We start from the raw sequence: 16,534 nt of genomic DNA on the forward strand, positions 1-16,534 counted from the left end.
GCGAGAGAAATCATCCACAAATAACACAAAATATTAAAAATTATTATGGGAAATAGGAGCTGAACCCCACACATCTGAGTGTATTAGAGAAAAAATGGAATTGACTCTGGTGTTGGTTGGAGGAAAAGAAACTCTATGATTTTTTGTACGAATACAAGTTTCACATTTGAGGGGTTCAGTACTACTTGTAAAAAGACTAGGAAATAATAACTTGAGGTACCCAAATGAAGGATGTCCGAGACGCCTGTGCCATAACCAAAGTTGTCTAGTAACCGTTCCGTGAGCAAGCATGGCATGACCCTGGTGTGCTACTTCATCAACGTAGTAAAGGCCTTCTCGCTTAGTACCACGCCCAATGATCTCCTTCGTAAGAATGTCCTCTAAAAGACAAAAAGTAGAGTACATGAGTACCACACAATTTAGTTCCTTTGTTACTTGGCTAACAGACAATAATTTTGATAATAGTTCAGGGACATAGAGGCAATTTTTTAATTTCAATTTTTCTGAAAAAGTAATGAAGCCTCTTCCTTTAACATCAATTAATTCTCCACTAGCTGTTTCAATATGAGCTTTTGAGGGTATAGTCAACTATTAAAATCATGGAGGTCATGAGTCATAGTATCGGTAGCCCCACAATCGAAAATCTAATCATTTATCTTTTTAATTGGATTCTGATTTTGGGTATCCCTTTATATTGAGTCGCGGTCTGGGCTGAGCAGGCATGGAGTTCAGTAGTCCTTGCCCTTACCGCCGCTGCTGCCTTGCCATAGTGACTTGCTTCCTCTCTTCTGGCCTCGCCACCGCTGCTGGTAACCTCTGGGATGCTCACGGCTCCCTTATTCTGATTTCTTGATGACTTGGGATTATTTTTCCACCAATCTGGGTAACCCACAATATTAAAGCAGTTTTCTTTGGTGTGTTTCTTCTTTCTTCTTCCACCAATTGCTTTTTTCATCAGAGTTGCCCATAATGGATAATCATATCCGTTTAGTTTGAAACCAATTGACAAATTGTTGGAATTGGTTTGTGATGATCGCATTCCAAAACTATTGCGTAGCATATTTGCAATTTGTAAAGAAATGGTTGATTTTGAGTCCCTAGAACCTAACTCTGCTCTGATACCATGTTACCATGGTACAAAGAGTTTAAGAAAGAAACGAAGAGTTATTTAGAAAAGTATTATTTGTTATTCATATTTCTCATTTGTGATTACAAAGTTCTTACCAATATATAGATCAAGAGTACGCTAAGAGTACACTCGTTATGGAATAATATTCTAATAAATTACATTGATTTTTTTCTAATCCTTTTTGATATTTTCCTGATTTTGTTCCCTAATTATGATATTCTAATAGAGGGGTGTTCAAATCCAAAACGATCCAAATTAAACCGTTCATCCAATTCGATCCAAATCAAAAATCGATTAAAATCGCACTAATTCGGATTTGATTGGATTCTATTTTTTGTAAACAGCTGGATTGGATCGGATTTCGGATCTACTTTTCATAACCGATCCAATCCAATCCAAACCGCACAATGTGCTATAATATTATTATTTTATTATTATATTTACAATTATACTTATAACATGTTCAATTTGTTATACATTTTTCTATTATTCATGTATTATTATTATTTAATAAATATTTTATGTTCAAAATGTTATTTATTTATTTATTTTAACCAACCTATAAATTTATTTCTATTGTTATGTTATCGTTAGGTTTTTAAGATATTGTTAAAACTTGTTATGTCATTGTTGATTATTTAAAATTTGATGTTGAGACTTGTTATATGTATTTATTTTTTTATTTAAAAAACCGCAAATCTAAACCGATCCAAACCGCAAATCTAAACCGATCCAAACCGCACCGCACAATGTTGTGGTTAAAATTTTTGTCTAGTTGATGATTTCTGTACCGACTTCCTTTACTTGATTTTGTAAAGTTGATTGTGTGTTAAATTGGTTTGCTGCTACCCTTTTAAGTTGCAAAATTCTTTAGGGTTTTGCAATTTCAATTGCCGGATTATCTATTTAGGTGTTGTGGTTGTCTGTTTGTTAAATTGTTGTTGTGTAGAGGTTAAGGCTGTGTATGAAATCATTGACTTGCCATTTTCTTCTCAAATTATTCGATTAATGATTATTCGAATGTTGTGTTTTGAATTTTTGAATGAATGATGATTTCGTTATTGATTTCCTGGTCTTGAATTTGTTAATTTGATAGTTTCTTAATTTGTGTTGGAAGAGCATTTAAGTTGCAATGTTTATATATTGAGTCAACTGCATCAAGACAACTCTGACAACAGTATGCAGGGTATTGTTGTATGAGGTCAGCGAATCGGTTTCGTTAAAGTCTGTAGCAGGATCCGACTTGAAAATTCTCTCTTTCCATATCATTTTTCAAGTTGCCAAGAGGAGAGAACACGATGACATGTACTATTTAATTTTAGTAGAGTTAAAAAATTTTAAAAAATTATTTAAAATATGAGTTTTAAATAGTAATTATAAATGTTTGAGTATTTTTTTTTTATTTTTTATCTATATATCAACAGGTGAACTCGTTCAATCACTGACTTGTGGTTGGACTAGAGACTCAGTAATCTAGTAATAGCAGTTCACTTCTAAAACCATGGTTATTATTAAATTATTGAAAAAATATAAATTTGATGTTATGACACTGAATAATAAATTTTCTTATATGGAGTACTAAACAAAATACTATTAAAAAATTGAAAAAAAAAGTATAACAAAGAATAAGAGCTTGTTTGGGTAAGCTTCTAAGAAAAGATCTTTTTTCAAGTTATCTTTTTTTAAAAGATCTTATGGAGAAGTAAAAGTAATTTTATGTTTGGATATCTCATACAAAAAGATCTTTTTATCTATCAATTATGTTTGGGTATAACAATATAAAAGTACTTTTTTGTTTATTTATTACATGAAAAACATCTTTTTTTTAAAAAAAAAGATCTTTTAAAAAAAGATGTAAATTACAGCTTCTCAAAAAAGATCTTTTTTTGATTTTATTAGTGCTTTTACTTTTACTACTAGAAATTTGCCAAACACGCTAAAAAATAAAAAAAGATCTTTTTTCATTGAAAAAAGATCTTTTTTTAACAAAATAATGGCGCCCAAACATGCACTAAATAAATTTTTCATAACCTAACATTATTATTTAATAACATTTTTAACGAGTTATCCATAAGGAGGTAAAGATATTAAACATTTCATATTCTTATTACAAATTTTAAAAAACATAAAATCGAAATGAATTATATAAAACGATTTTACCTATAAAAATGATCTAAAATAAATATTACTTTATAAAAAATGGAATGAATTAGAATAATAAAATGTATGATTTATGGTGAAATTATTAGCATGTCAATTATTTATTATTTTAATTACGATGTTATTATTATTATTATTATTATTATTATTATTATTATTATTATTATTTATGGGAGGTTTTGGGTTGTCATAATTATGCATCTAGCATATACTGTGAGTTCAAATAGATGAGATTAGGTCTCACAAAAAAAAGGGAGATTCTACTGTGCTAAAGCCATTTCATTTCTTTATATTCTGAAGACATATGGGGAGGCTGTTGGAATGACACGCGTTGAGAGAGAAACCAAGGAAAAGCTAGCTCACTGCTTTGTAGCAGAACATGGGTCCCACGTAGCTTATGAGTGTGTTTGGCAAACATGTTGGGGAGGAGAGAAGCACGTATGAGCTTCTTGAAAATTTTACTTTTTTGTTTGGCCATTTTTATCTTCCTGAACGCAGAATTGATTCTGCTTCTGAACGCACGTTCAGGAGAAGCTAAAATTTGTAGCTTCTGCGTTTCACGTTCATGCTTGCTTATTGTCTTTGGAAAATTTGGTGAAAATTTTATTTCTTTTTTACCAACCCTACTCTTCATTTTCTTCTATAAAAGGATACCAGTAACTATTACTTTCATAATAATTTTTTGTAGTTCTTCCTACTTCTTCATAATTCTTCGTTCCAATTTTTTTCATTAAAATAGTTCAAATTTGTTTTAATCACTAGCAAATTGAATATTTCAATTTTTTTTATTATTTTTAATACTCATTTTCATATTTTAATTTTTATATTTTTTATTGCATTTTTTATTATATTTTTTATTTATATGATAAATATTTTTATATTATTTGTGTAGTGTTCTGATTTCTCATGTTATGTTTTTATGAGTTTTTTTTTTATCATTTATTATACTATTTTTTATACGTATATTTTTTTATGAAATCTTTTTTTTTTCGTCTTTGTTCATATGTTTTTTTATTTATTTTATTGTAATTCTTTTATTCATATGACAAATGTTGACTTTTTTTTAGGATATTTTTATTATTTTTTTCATATGAATTCTTTTTTTTCTATCCATTACTGCATTATATTTATGTTGTGTGTGAAATTTTTTTATTTTTTATTTAATTTTATTCATACAAATTTAATTTACTTTTTATTATATTTTTTGTTCATATGATATATGTTGTTGATTTTATGAAATTTTTATTATTTCTTATGTGTATGATTTTTTTTCTATTCTTTGAAGTACTCTATTTTTGTTTTGTATTAATTTTTTTTATTTTTTATTTTGATTTTGTAAAATTTGTAATTGTAATTATTATATACTACGTTTATTATTAAAATTTTGTATAATATAAATTATGATCCTATAAAAAAGACAAAATAAAAAAAAAATTAATTATAAGTAACAACAAAACCATAAATAATGAAAATTTATAGTAAAAAATTATACTAAATTAAAGAGTACTAATGGTACTAGAAAAATTATAGAATATTTTCTTTTTGTTTGACATTATAAAATTTATAGTACTCTCTTTTATATTTTTATTCTTTTTATTGTATTTATTTTATTTATATGATAAATATTTTTATATTATTTTTGTTAGTATTCTGATTTTGCATATATATAAAAAAATTATTTAAATTGATGTCTCTTTTAGTAATTTTTATCTAAAAGTGATTTTGAGTAGTATAATTCAAACAACATTTATTTTACTACAATCAATTTTGATATAAAGATTGCCAAACATAAATCACGTTCACCCAAACTTACTTTTCATCAAAATCAATTTTACAAAATCAATTTTATGCAAACTTCCGTTTGCAAACGGTAATCCAAACACACACTATAACGTTGGGTTAACTAAAGTGTTAATTATTTTCTTTTAACTAATGTTGGAAGTTATTGTAAAAACTGTGATGGGTTATTTTACAAAAAAGAATGACTCGGATTCAAGAGGACTAACAGGTTTGGGTTTAGCCAAAAAAGACTTAGTCTTATCACTAAGAGTGGATTGTAAGACCACCAAATAAAAGATTAGATTTGATTGACCAAAAATAAAAAAGGAGGTATGTTTATCATGATATAAAATTTTTTGTTCTGCTAAAAAGCCTTAAATAAAAATGTCATAAATAAAAAGCCTATAAAAATGTGTAATTTAATAATTAAAGTTGTGACTATATATGTTGGCAAGATAAAAGATAGTGATAATATAATTTTTTTAATTGAAGATGAAGTGTTAAATTTTTTTTAAGAAATTAAAGAATATTTCTTAAAAATTAATTGTCAATAACAATCACCTTTATTTGCTTGTAACGTAGAGAGTACGGTACTTCCAGTTATTTTATTACTCAGTTTTCTTATCGCTACATTTATAATTTTTATTTTTTCTAAATTGTTAATAATTTCAATTAACATAAATAAGTGAATGAAAATACAAATAAAAATAAGAAACATAAGTATGGGAAAGAAAAAGTAAAAATAGAAAGATTATAAAAATAAATTAAAATAAAAATATGAAGGCTATGAAAATAAATAATCATAAAATTAAATAATTAGTAAAAATTATTAATATACATAGTATGGCCTATAACAGAAACAATAATTATAGTATTAAATGTTTTTGTTCAATAATTTAAGTTTGCAAACAGTCTATTAGAGTAATGTGTCATAGAAGAGAGTCTCATATCAACGTTACACATGTGAGATGAATAGTACGAAGCAAATATTTTAGAATATAATTTTTTATTGTATTTATGAAAGACCAACAAAAATAATGAATAATGATATTCCTAGTTATGTTGTTCCTGAGACCGGTTTTTTCTTTTTTACATTAAGACATTAAAAACCGAATTTTTTTTCCCAGTTTTAGGTGGTCATTTTTTTTTTCTCTTTTTATCTCCTATTTTTTCATCTTTTATGTAAACAAAGTTTTAAATCAACCTGCCAACATTATATGTTGGTGTGATGCAAATATTGTAATTGTTACAGAAAAAATGTTTAAAATTTTTATTTTTATTCATGATGGTTATTAGTAAGACGATTATTTACTAATAATGTTGTTATAGTTATTATTTATGTTAGTTGTTATTGTTGGGAATAAGTAGTATGACCACAATCCAATCAATCATGTGTCAAATAATTTGTTATTATTATTATGTTAAAATGTTAATATAATAAGGTCCTTGATTAAATTTAGAGATTTATCATTGTGATAGTGATCATAATATTGAGAGATAAATCTTTTATAATTTAATCTAAATTGTTCTTGGTCATATGATTATTAAAAAGGACATTAATAATCCGGAAAGACCAATATATATATAATGGTCTTCATTGGATGAAGATTAATAAATCTCATTTATTAAATTATATATATATAGATGGTGCATATAGAGATATGACCATTGAACTGACTCACTTTGAGAATTCCTAATGGTTATAATTACCGTATATTTGTCAATAGGATATTCTCAAGATGAACACAGTAATAGAGTTTCCTTTGACCTGCGACTGTCATAGTAATTAACAATGTATTTATTATACTTTGATTCCGGACACCTAATACCCTAGGGTGCTAGTTGAATGGATATTGGGTATGATTTAAATACTTGTAGAATTAATGATTAGTCAATAAGGAATCCGTCAACTCTCGGTAAAGAGTTTGAGCTCTATGATTATAATGATTGAGATGAATAAAACCTTGGCCAAGGGGATTGAATGAATGAAGAAATGAGTTTCTTATGTCATTCACAGTTCATTATAATAATGGTAACAAGTTAGAGTTTGACAATTAAACCATACTCTAAAGGTTAACCAAGAGCTGGAAAGATGGAAGGAATTATACTTTGTTCTTCTGAGGTTCTTAGTAAAAATATATTACTTCATACTATCGGGTCGTTGAGGAGTGTTGCTAGACGCCAACCTTGATTAGTAAATTTAGTATGACTAATTTACTACCCGCTTAGTATTGAACCTATGGGGTCACACACTAACGAGTGTTCTAATCTTTGCTGTAGAATTATTTAATTATTAATATTTGATCAAATAAATAATTATATTAATTCAAATGGAATATTATTATATTTTTTGCTAGCACCAAGAATATAATAATAGTATGATAATTGAGAATATTAAATAAGATTTGAGAATAATTAGTTATTCTATTTCTAAATTTGGATGAGATCCTAACTGATTCTTTTTCAAATTGAGTTATGATATAATTCATAAATTTGAAGGATTCAGATTTAGAATTTTAAGATATGATTTAAATTTGAATTGAGATTCAAATTTAAAATCAGTAACAAATCTCATACTATATATATGTATGCCAAGAGTAGAGGAATTACAGATGAGAAAAACATGAAAAAAAGGGATGAGAATAAAACACAAGGGTTTTATTCCTTTACCTCTACACACATAAACGTATGTGAGTCTAATTCTTAGAGAAGAATTTTATGGCATGCAAAGAGTTGCAAGAGGTTTCTCAATTTAGATCAGATATCCATTGGTCAAAGAGTTGACAACAAATGTTGGTCTCGGTGTGGATACACATAGCGCCTTCGTACCATCGAAGGAGAAAGTGATTTTTACTAAAGCGTCTAAAGGTATTTAGATCTGATCTATGTAATATTACTAGAATAAAATTTAAGCACAAAATAGATCTTTAGGATTACTTTTTTTTTCTTCCGCTGCGTGTTATGAACACATGGTAATGCTTCAGTTATTATTATTAGTATTATTGTTAGTAGGAGTGTTTGCGGTGCGGTTTGGTTCGGTTTTAAGAAAAAAAGTCATCCGATCCGAATGCTTAATTTATGTGCGGTGCGGTTTGGATTGGATAAAATTTTTTTGAAAATCCAATCCGATCCGATCCGATTGCAAGCAGTTTGGATCGGTTTGGATTTACGGTTTTTTAAATAAAAAAATAAATACATATAACAAGTCTCAACATCAAATTTTAAATAATCAACAATGACATAACAAGTTCTAACAATATCTTAAAAAGCTAACCATAACATAACAATAGAAATAAATTTATAGGTTGGTTAAAATAAATAAATAAATAATATTTTGAACATAAAATATTTATTAAATAATAATAATACATGAATAAATGAATAATAGAAAAATGTATAACAAATTGAACATGTTATAAGTATAATTGTAAATATAATAATAAAAGAATAATATTATAGTACATTGTGCGGTTTGAATTAGATGAACGGTTTAATTTAAATCGGTTTAAATTTGAACACCCATCATTGTTATTATTATTATTATTATTATTTTGTTTGGAATGAACTTTGAGGTGGCTTATAAAATGTTCTCTTTAACCGACAAATAAAGCTATGTGGGACCCATGTTCTACTATAAAGCAGAGAGTTAGCTTCTCCTTAATTTCTCTCTCAACGCGTGTCATTCCAGCAACCTCCCCATGTGTCTTCAGCATGTAAAGAAAGAAAATAGCTTCAGCATAGTAGAATCTCCCAAAAAAAAATGATGAGATTAGGATGGGTTATCAAAGAGTCAAAGAGGACTTCAGAAGTTTTATACAAAATAATTTTTGCCAGGACAGCATGGTATGTATGATATTAAATATGTCCATGTTAATACCGAAAAAATGTTTCTATTAAAAATACGTGGTAAATTGATTTAAAATATTATTTATTTGTTAACATCAATCTTTAGTTAATATTTAAGTTTTGTATACAAATCTAAATGTATAAATAAAGAGTTATTCTCCACATACAAGTATTTTTTTATACAAGTCATTTATATTCACGTATTTTTCATGTTTTTCTTCGTGTCTCTTTTTCTTCTTTCTCTCTGTCTCCTCTTTTTCTTCTCCTTCTTCTTCTTTCTTGGTGCCTCCTCTTCTTCTTCTTCTTCTTTCTCCGTACCTCTTCTTCTTCTTTTTCGTAATTTTTCTCTCTCGATATCGTTGTCATCAACACCACCTCTTCCTCCTTCTTTTTCATTGAAAGTTCTTCTCCTCTTTTCGTTTTCTCTTTCAACTTCATCATCAGTTATCTCGTTGTTGAAGATAATAAATAATTCAGGTTCATATTGTCAATTGAACCAGAACGACATTGATTATTATTTTGAATCCAAGGCTAAGGTGTGGTTCAATTTAGAAGAAAAAATATAGCATTAGAGGAAACATTTTTCTACAGCAAATTTGAGTGTAGTACGAAGATATTTGGGTGTAACACGAAGATATTTGGGTGTATTTCAAGAATTTTTGGTGTATTTTTATTTTGATAAATTCTGCATAATTCAAAACTCTTCCTCTTTGTCTTTCTCATCTTCTGCTATTTCTTCTTTTTTGTCATCATCACCATCTTCTATTTTTTTTCTTATTCATCTTTTTTTTTTATTTTATTTTCTCAAGTTCCTTCTTGTTTTACTCCCTTAACAAGAATAAAAATAAAAAAATCAAACAAAGAAGAAGAAATACATAATGCTGCAAAATTACTTGAAAGATGATGAACTTACATTCATTTAACTAAAAAAAAGAAAGAAATAAGGAAAAAAAAGAAGAAGAAAAAAATGCAGCATTAGAGAAAATATTTTTTTATATTTGCACCATATTTGGGTGTAACACGAAGATATTTGGGTGTAATACGAAGATATTTGGGTGTATTTTAAGAATTTTTGGGTGTATTTTTATTCTGATAAATTCTGCCTAATTCAAAACTCTTCCTCTTTGTCTTTCTCATCTTCTACTGTTTCTTCTTTTTTTGTCATCATCACCATCTTTTTTTTTTCTTATTCATCTTTTTTTTATTTTACCTTCTCAAGTTCCTTCTTGTTTTACTCCCTTAACAAGAATAAAAAGAAAAAAATCAAACAAAGAAGAAGAAACACATAATGCTGCAAAATTACTTGAAAGATGATGAGCTTACATTCATTTAACTAAAAATAGAAAGAAAGAAGGAAAAAAAGAAGAAAAAAACGCAGCATTAGAAAAAATATTTTTCTGTATTTGCATCAAATTTGGGCGTAACACGAAGATATTTGGGTGTATTTTAAGAATTTTTGGGTGTATTTTTATTCTGATAAATTCTGCATAATTCAAAACTCTTCCTCTTCGTCTTTCTCATCTTCTACTGTTTCTTCTTTTTTTTGTCATCATCATCATCTTTTTTTTTCTTATTCATCTTTTTTTTATCTGACCTTCTCAAGTTCCTTCTTGTTTTACTCCCTTAACAAGAATAAAAACAAAAAAATCAAACAAAGAAGAAGAAACACATAATGTTGTAAAATTACTTGAAAGATGATAAACTTACATTCATTTAACTAAAAAAAAAGAAAGAAATAAAGAAAAAAAGAAGAAAAAAAATACAGCATTAGAGAAAATATTTTTCTGTATTTGCAGCAAATTTGGGTGTAACACGAAGATATTTGGTTGTAATACGAAGATATTTAGGTGTATTTTAAGAATTTTTGGGTGTATTTTTATTCTGATAAGTTCTGCATAATTCAAAACTCTTCCTCTTTCTCCTCTTCATCTTCTACTGCCTCTTCATCTTTTACTGCTTCTTCTTCCTCATCTTCTTATTTCATTTTTTTATAATTCTTCTTGGGAGATAAAATCAAACAAAGAAGAAAAAAATAAATAATATTGCAAAATTAATAGAAAGAGGAGGAGGAAAAAATGCAACAACAACAACGGTAATAAAAAAATAACGATGAAGATGAAACACGCGAAGAAAAAGGAGGAGAAATGCAAAGAAAAAGGAGAAGAAGAAGAAGAAGAAAAAGGAAGAGGAGGAGGAGGAGGAGAAGGAGGAGGAACGTGAAGAAGAAGAAGTGTCGCGCGTGTTATCACACTCCAGTGGGTAAATGTTATTTTTGTTAGATTTGACCCAACTTGTAAGACTTGTAAGCCAAAAAGACTTGTATGTGTAGCATACCTCATAAATAAATTAGGTAAATAATTTTGAATATTTAATTTTCAATATTAGAAAAATCTAAAAATATTTGTTTTAAATTAAAGTGTAAACAATTAATAAGGGAGTCAATTTTTAAGTTAATAAAAATATCAATCAATTTGGCCGTCATGTATTCTTTAATTAACCTTCTTGTATCTCTATTTGTCTTTATGTTAATTCTATCGGCATCTCATTTTCAAGAATTGTTGTCTTTTAGTTTATTTTTCTTTAATTAGGTTTTAAAGTCCGTTGTTAATAAAAAAAATCCATTTAGTGAAATTATTTTTTATCTTAAATCCTAAATTTTAATCATAAACTATAAATCCTCCAAAAAATAAAATTTAAAATAAAATTTTATTATAATAGTGTCTAATTAAAAGTTAATTTCATATATTTATTTAAACGAATTCTCAATGTTGAACACTGAAGTTTTTTATGTTCTCATCCTGTTGCTTGTGAGTTGTGACTTTAATTTGTATGGTACTATATGAATGTTAATTAATTATACTAATGAATAAATTAGGCAACTACTTCTGTTAATTAATTAAGAGTCACTTCTTTCAAAGTTTCATCTACCAAATTGTTCATTCTAATTAATTATTTTCATTAACAAAGGCATAGAAGGGTAGATAATTTTCAATATCTTACATATATTAAACTCCTTTATGTGGCAAGATAAAGAATAATTCTCCATCTACCAACTCTACAAAAGGAAAAAGACGAAAACAAATATATGATGTCTTGTAATACTTTATCAGTTTTGATATACAGTTATTTAAGCTTAGCTTTGTCTTTACTCATCGTTTCAAGCAGTGACGGCTCCAAAAAATTTTAGAAGTGGGGTAAAATAATATAGCAAATTAATAAAAAATATTAATATTAATATATTTAGATATTTAAATTTTGGAGTATATTAGCTAATCAAATTTTTAATAAATAAATATAATTAATACATCTAAAAGTATAGTAATTTAGTTAAATTTTTTTTTTCATTTCAATATTTCGGTAATATTACATGAGCTACATTTATTATTAATATTTGCGCCTAGTCAAGCATCTAATATCTATCAAATTACATTTATATTGATTATTTTTTATATGATACAAAAAAATTATAACTCAATAGCTAAAAAATTTATAAAAAATATAACTCGAATGAACTAAATTAAAATTTTGACAATTTTTTATTTTGGTGTCTAAATTTTTTCTAAAATTATGCGAGAAAGACAAAAAATTTGTGAAAAAAATAAAAATTCAAATCAAACAACCACAATAATCTTTATAGATAGGTATAGACAAAATAATATATTTTTTTTATTAAATAAATATTAAATAATTTTTTGATATTTAATTGAAAAGTTAACATTTTATAATATTATAGTAAACGTTGTTTTTTAAGGAAAACAATATTATATGTATGTATAAAAAAATTAAATTAAACAAAATAATAAAAAATAAATAAATGACATATATTATAAAAAAAGTATTAAATATTAATAATCTTATTTATATTTAAAAAATTAAGCTTAACTTTAGGCAATTAAATAATTAGATTTTTATTAGTTATTATTAATATTTGTTTTGAATTTATATAATATAATAATTTTTATTATTGTATTAATATCTAATAATATAAATATTTCTTACACATAATTTTTTTTTGAAGTGTGGGAGCAAATAAATTATTATAATAGAAACAATTCTCTACACATATATAATTGTTATTAGTTTTTTAAAAATTCAATGGGGGCAATTGCCCCCACACTGCCACACATAGATCCGTCCCTGATTTTAAGCATCAGCAATGTAATTTTTTCCTCTTATTTAAATTGCTTTCTCAATAGATGATATAAAAAATTCTTGGTAACTATATTTTTTTTATCTATATTATCAAATAAAGGTCATTTAAATTGAGAGTTTGGCACGACTTAATATTTTTCATTGTATGCTAATTTATTTTTTAATGTTCATCTAACTCAAATACAAGATTTATACTTTATTATTTTCATTATATGCTAATTTATATATTTTTTATATTATTTTTTCAATTTAATTTTTACAATAATAGTATGTAATTTATTTGAAAAAAAAATCAATCAAACAGATTTTAGCATACATTTTTTTTAATAGATGTTAATGAGTTATAAAAATAAGAAGATTATTTGACTTCTATAAATATAAATTAGAATAATTTTATATATTGGATAATAAATTTTTGTACACAAAATTTTTTAAGTTAAAAGTAACCACTATTTAATATCAATAAATATATACCAATGAAGACTAAATATTTGACCCGTGAATGTAGAGTTATTGGGGAGAGAAGCAAGGAGAGAAAGAGAAGGGATATAAGAAAGAAAAAAGTGTTACCATTTCTAATACCATAATGATTCTGAGGTAATAGACTATGATGACGTAAGATTACAAAATCTTCTCAGACTTTACTTTTGTGATTCTTGCACATTTATTCACAACAGCAGCAGACCTGCAGCTACACTATAAATGTTCCCTTCATGGCCAATCAGATTTTACCAAACCTCAAGTGTATTACAACAGCGGACCATCTCTCTTTCCTTATTAAAAATAATTTCTGTAAAATTATTAATATAAAGTTTCTTATGGTCCCCTTAGGCTATGTTTGGTTGGAAAGAAAGAAATAGAGAGAAAAAAAATAGAAAGGAAAGAAAGGAAAAGAAAGAAATTGAGTGGATTTTTATTTTTTTTAGATGTATTTGGTTGAAAGAAAAATAAGAAAGAAAGAAATGTTATAAAAAGATAATTTTATCCTTATATTAAAAATGATATAAAAAAAGTAAAGGGGTAATATTAGAAGTAGAGAGAGAGATTGATAAACCCATATTTTATGATTCATTTTGTGCTCAATTAAGTGTTTTTATCAATTCTTCACCCACTTATTCACATAAACTGCATGGTTTTACTATTCCTTCCTTATTTTATGATATATGTGAAAAATATGTTTCCTATGCTTTAAAAATATTAAATTTAATTATCCTTCATTACCATTCGATGCCGTGATTTGTGTGTTAAGTATTTTCAGGTCTCATAGGACAGGAATGACTTAGAGGATAGAAAGGAAACATACAAAAATGGAAGGAAAGCACAAAAATAGAGTTTTGAAGAAAAGGCAGCGACGCGAACGCATGACTGACGCGGACGCGTGCCTAGCGCGAAATGGAAGCGACGCGTACGCGTGGATGACGCGTACGCATGCCTTGAGCAGAACGCAAATGACGCGGACGCGTGGACAAGGAAAAACTCCAGATGACGCGAACGCGTCACCCACGCGCACGCGTGACAGACGCCACGTACAGGAATCTGTAGAAAATGTCTCCAGCGATTTCTGGACCCTTTTTCGGCCCAATTCCAAATCCAGAAACACAGAATATAAGCCAAAGGATGGGGGAACCAAACAACAACTCGCAGAACAATTCATACTTTCATAATTCACAATTTTAGGTTTTAGATGTAGTTTTAGAGAGAGAGAGGCTCTCTCCTCTCTCTCAAGTTTTAGGATTAGGATTCCTTTTATTTTATTTTATGATTACTACTTCAATGTTAGGTTCAATGTTCCTTTAATTAATGGTTCTCTTCTACTTTTATTTATTCGAATGCTTTTACTTGTTAATGTTCCAATTTAGCTTATGAACATTTTCATGTCAAGATTTGAATATTCTATTTAATATCATTTGAGGTATTTCATATTAATGATTGTTTTATTCTATTTATGATGTTTTTAATTTAATTTAGATTTATTTTCCCTTTTGACTTTGGTTAAGTAATTGGTAACACTTGAGTCATCAAACTCAGCAGTTGATTAAAAATTAGGATTGCTGATTAATTTGCATCTCTCTAAAGCTAGTCTTTCCTTAGGAGTTGACTAGGACTGAGGAATCAAGTTAATTAGTCCACTTGACTTACCTTTATTTAGTAAGGGTTAACTAAGTGGGAACAAAATCCAATTCTCATCATACCTGATAAGGATAACTAGGATAGAATTCCCAATTCTCATACCTTGCCAAGAGATTTTCTTTCTTATTAATTTATTTTTCTTGCCATTTAAATTATTTGCTCCTTATTTCAAAAACAAAAAAATATACAATTTTCCATAACCAATAATAAATCATACTTCCTTGCAATTCCTTGAGAGACGACCCGAGGTTTGAATACTTCGGTTATAAAATTTTATTGGGTTTTGTTACTTGTGACAACCAAAGTTTTTGTACGAAAGGATTTCTTGCTGGTTCAGAAACTATACTTGCAACGCGATTATAATTTTTATAAAAATTCTTTACCGACATTAAATCCAGTTCGTTCAAAATGGCGCCATTGCCGGGGAATTGCAAACGTGTGCCTTATTATTGGTTATTGTAAATATTTGCTTTTACCTATTTATTTATTTTTATTTTCACTTTTAATTTTTATTAGTTACTATGAGTTCTCACCCCATTGCTTTGAGTTTGGTTCTAATATTGTTGAAAGGAATGGAAGCTATAATAGGAACATGCATCAAGGTCAAAACAATCAGAGATGGACGGAGCCACGAGGATCTGATCAACCCTTTAGGCAACAACACCTTCCAACATACCATGGACGACGACCATTCAACAATGCATGTCGAGACAACAGTTATGGTGGACCTTTTCGTGAAAACCAACACCCACCAAATTACTATGTTCAAGAGCCATTCCGAGGTGCATACCAAGATAATAGATACGGTGGACCCCCTCGTAGTTACCAACAAGCACCATCATATGTCTATGAACCACCTCCTCAACATAGCTTTGAACCACCATACTCACAAGCCCCCTACCACCATTCACCTCCGTATGACCCTAACCCGTATCCACCCCAATTCCAATCCAATTACTCCCAAGAACCACCACATCCTTATTCACCATGTCCATATCCATCAACCCAAGAATCAAGGGAGCAACTCAAGGAAACAGTGGAAAAATTTCACGCAACCCTTCACCAACTGGAGCAAGCGATTAATCGATTACCTTCCCGACGTTCGGACACTCAGGGAACCCCATGGCTTCATGTGGACAATCTGATGAAGAACGCAGCATGAAGGAGATACTAGAAACTCCAATGGGCAGTAAGGAGCATGATTTTGTACTAGAACAAATGGAGGAAGTTGAAATTATCGAAGAAGAAGAATTGGTTGAAGATTTAGGAGATGCTGAACCTCCATGGGAATCCAGAATTGTGGAAAATTCCGTCAAGAAATTTGCAATTGATGCTAAG

The sequence above is a fragment of the Arachis hypogaea genome, chromosome 15 (assembly GCF_003086295.3).
Source record: "Arachis hypogaea cultivar Tifrunner chromosome 15, arahy.Tifrunner.gnm2.J5K5, whole genome shotgun sequence".
Classification (NCBI taxonomy): Eukaryota; Viridiplantae; Streptophyta; class Magnoliopsida; order Fabales; family Fabaceae; genus Arachis; species Arachis hypogaea.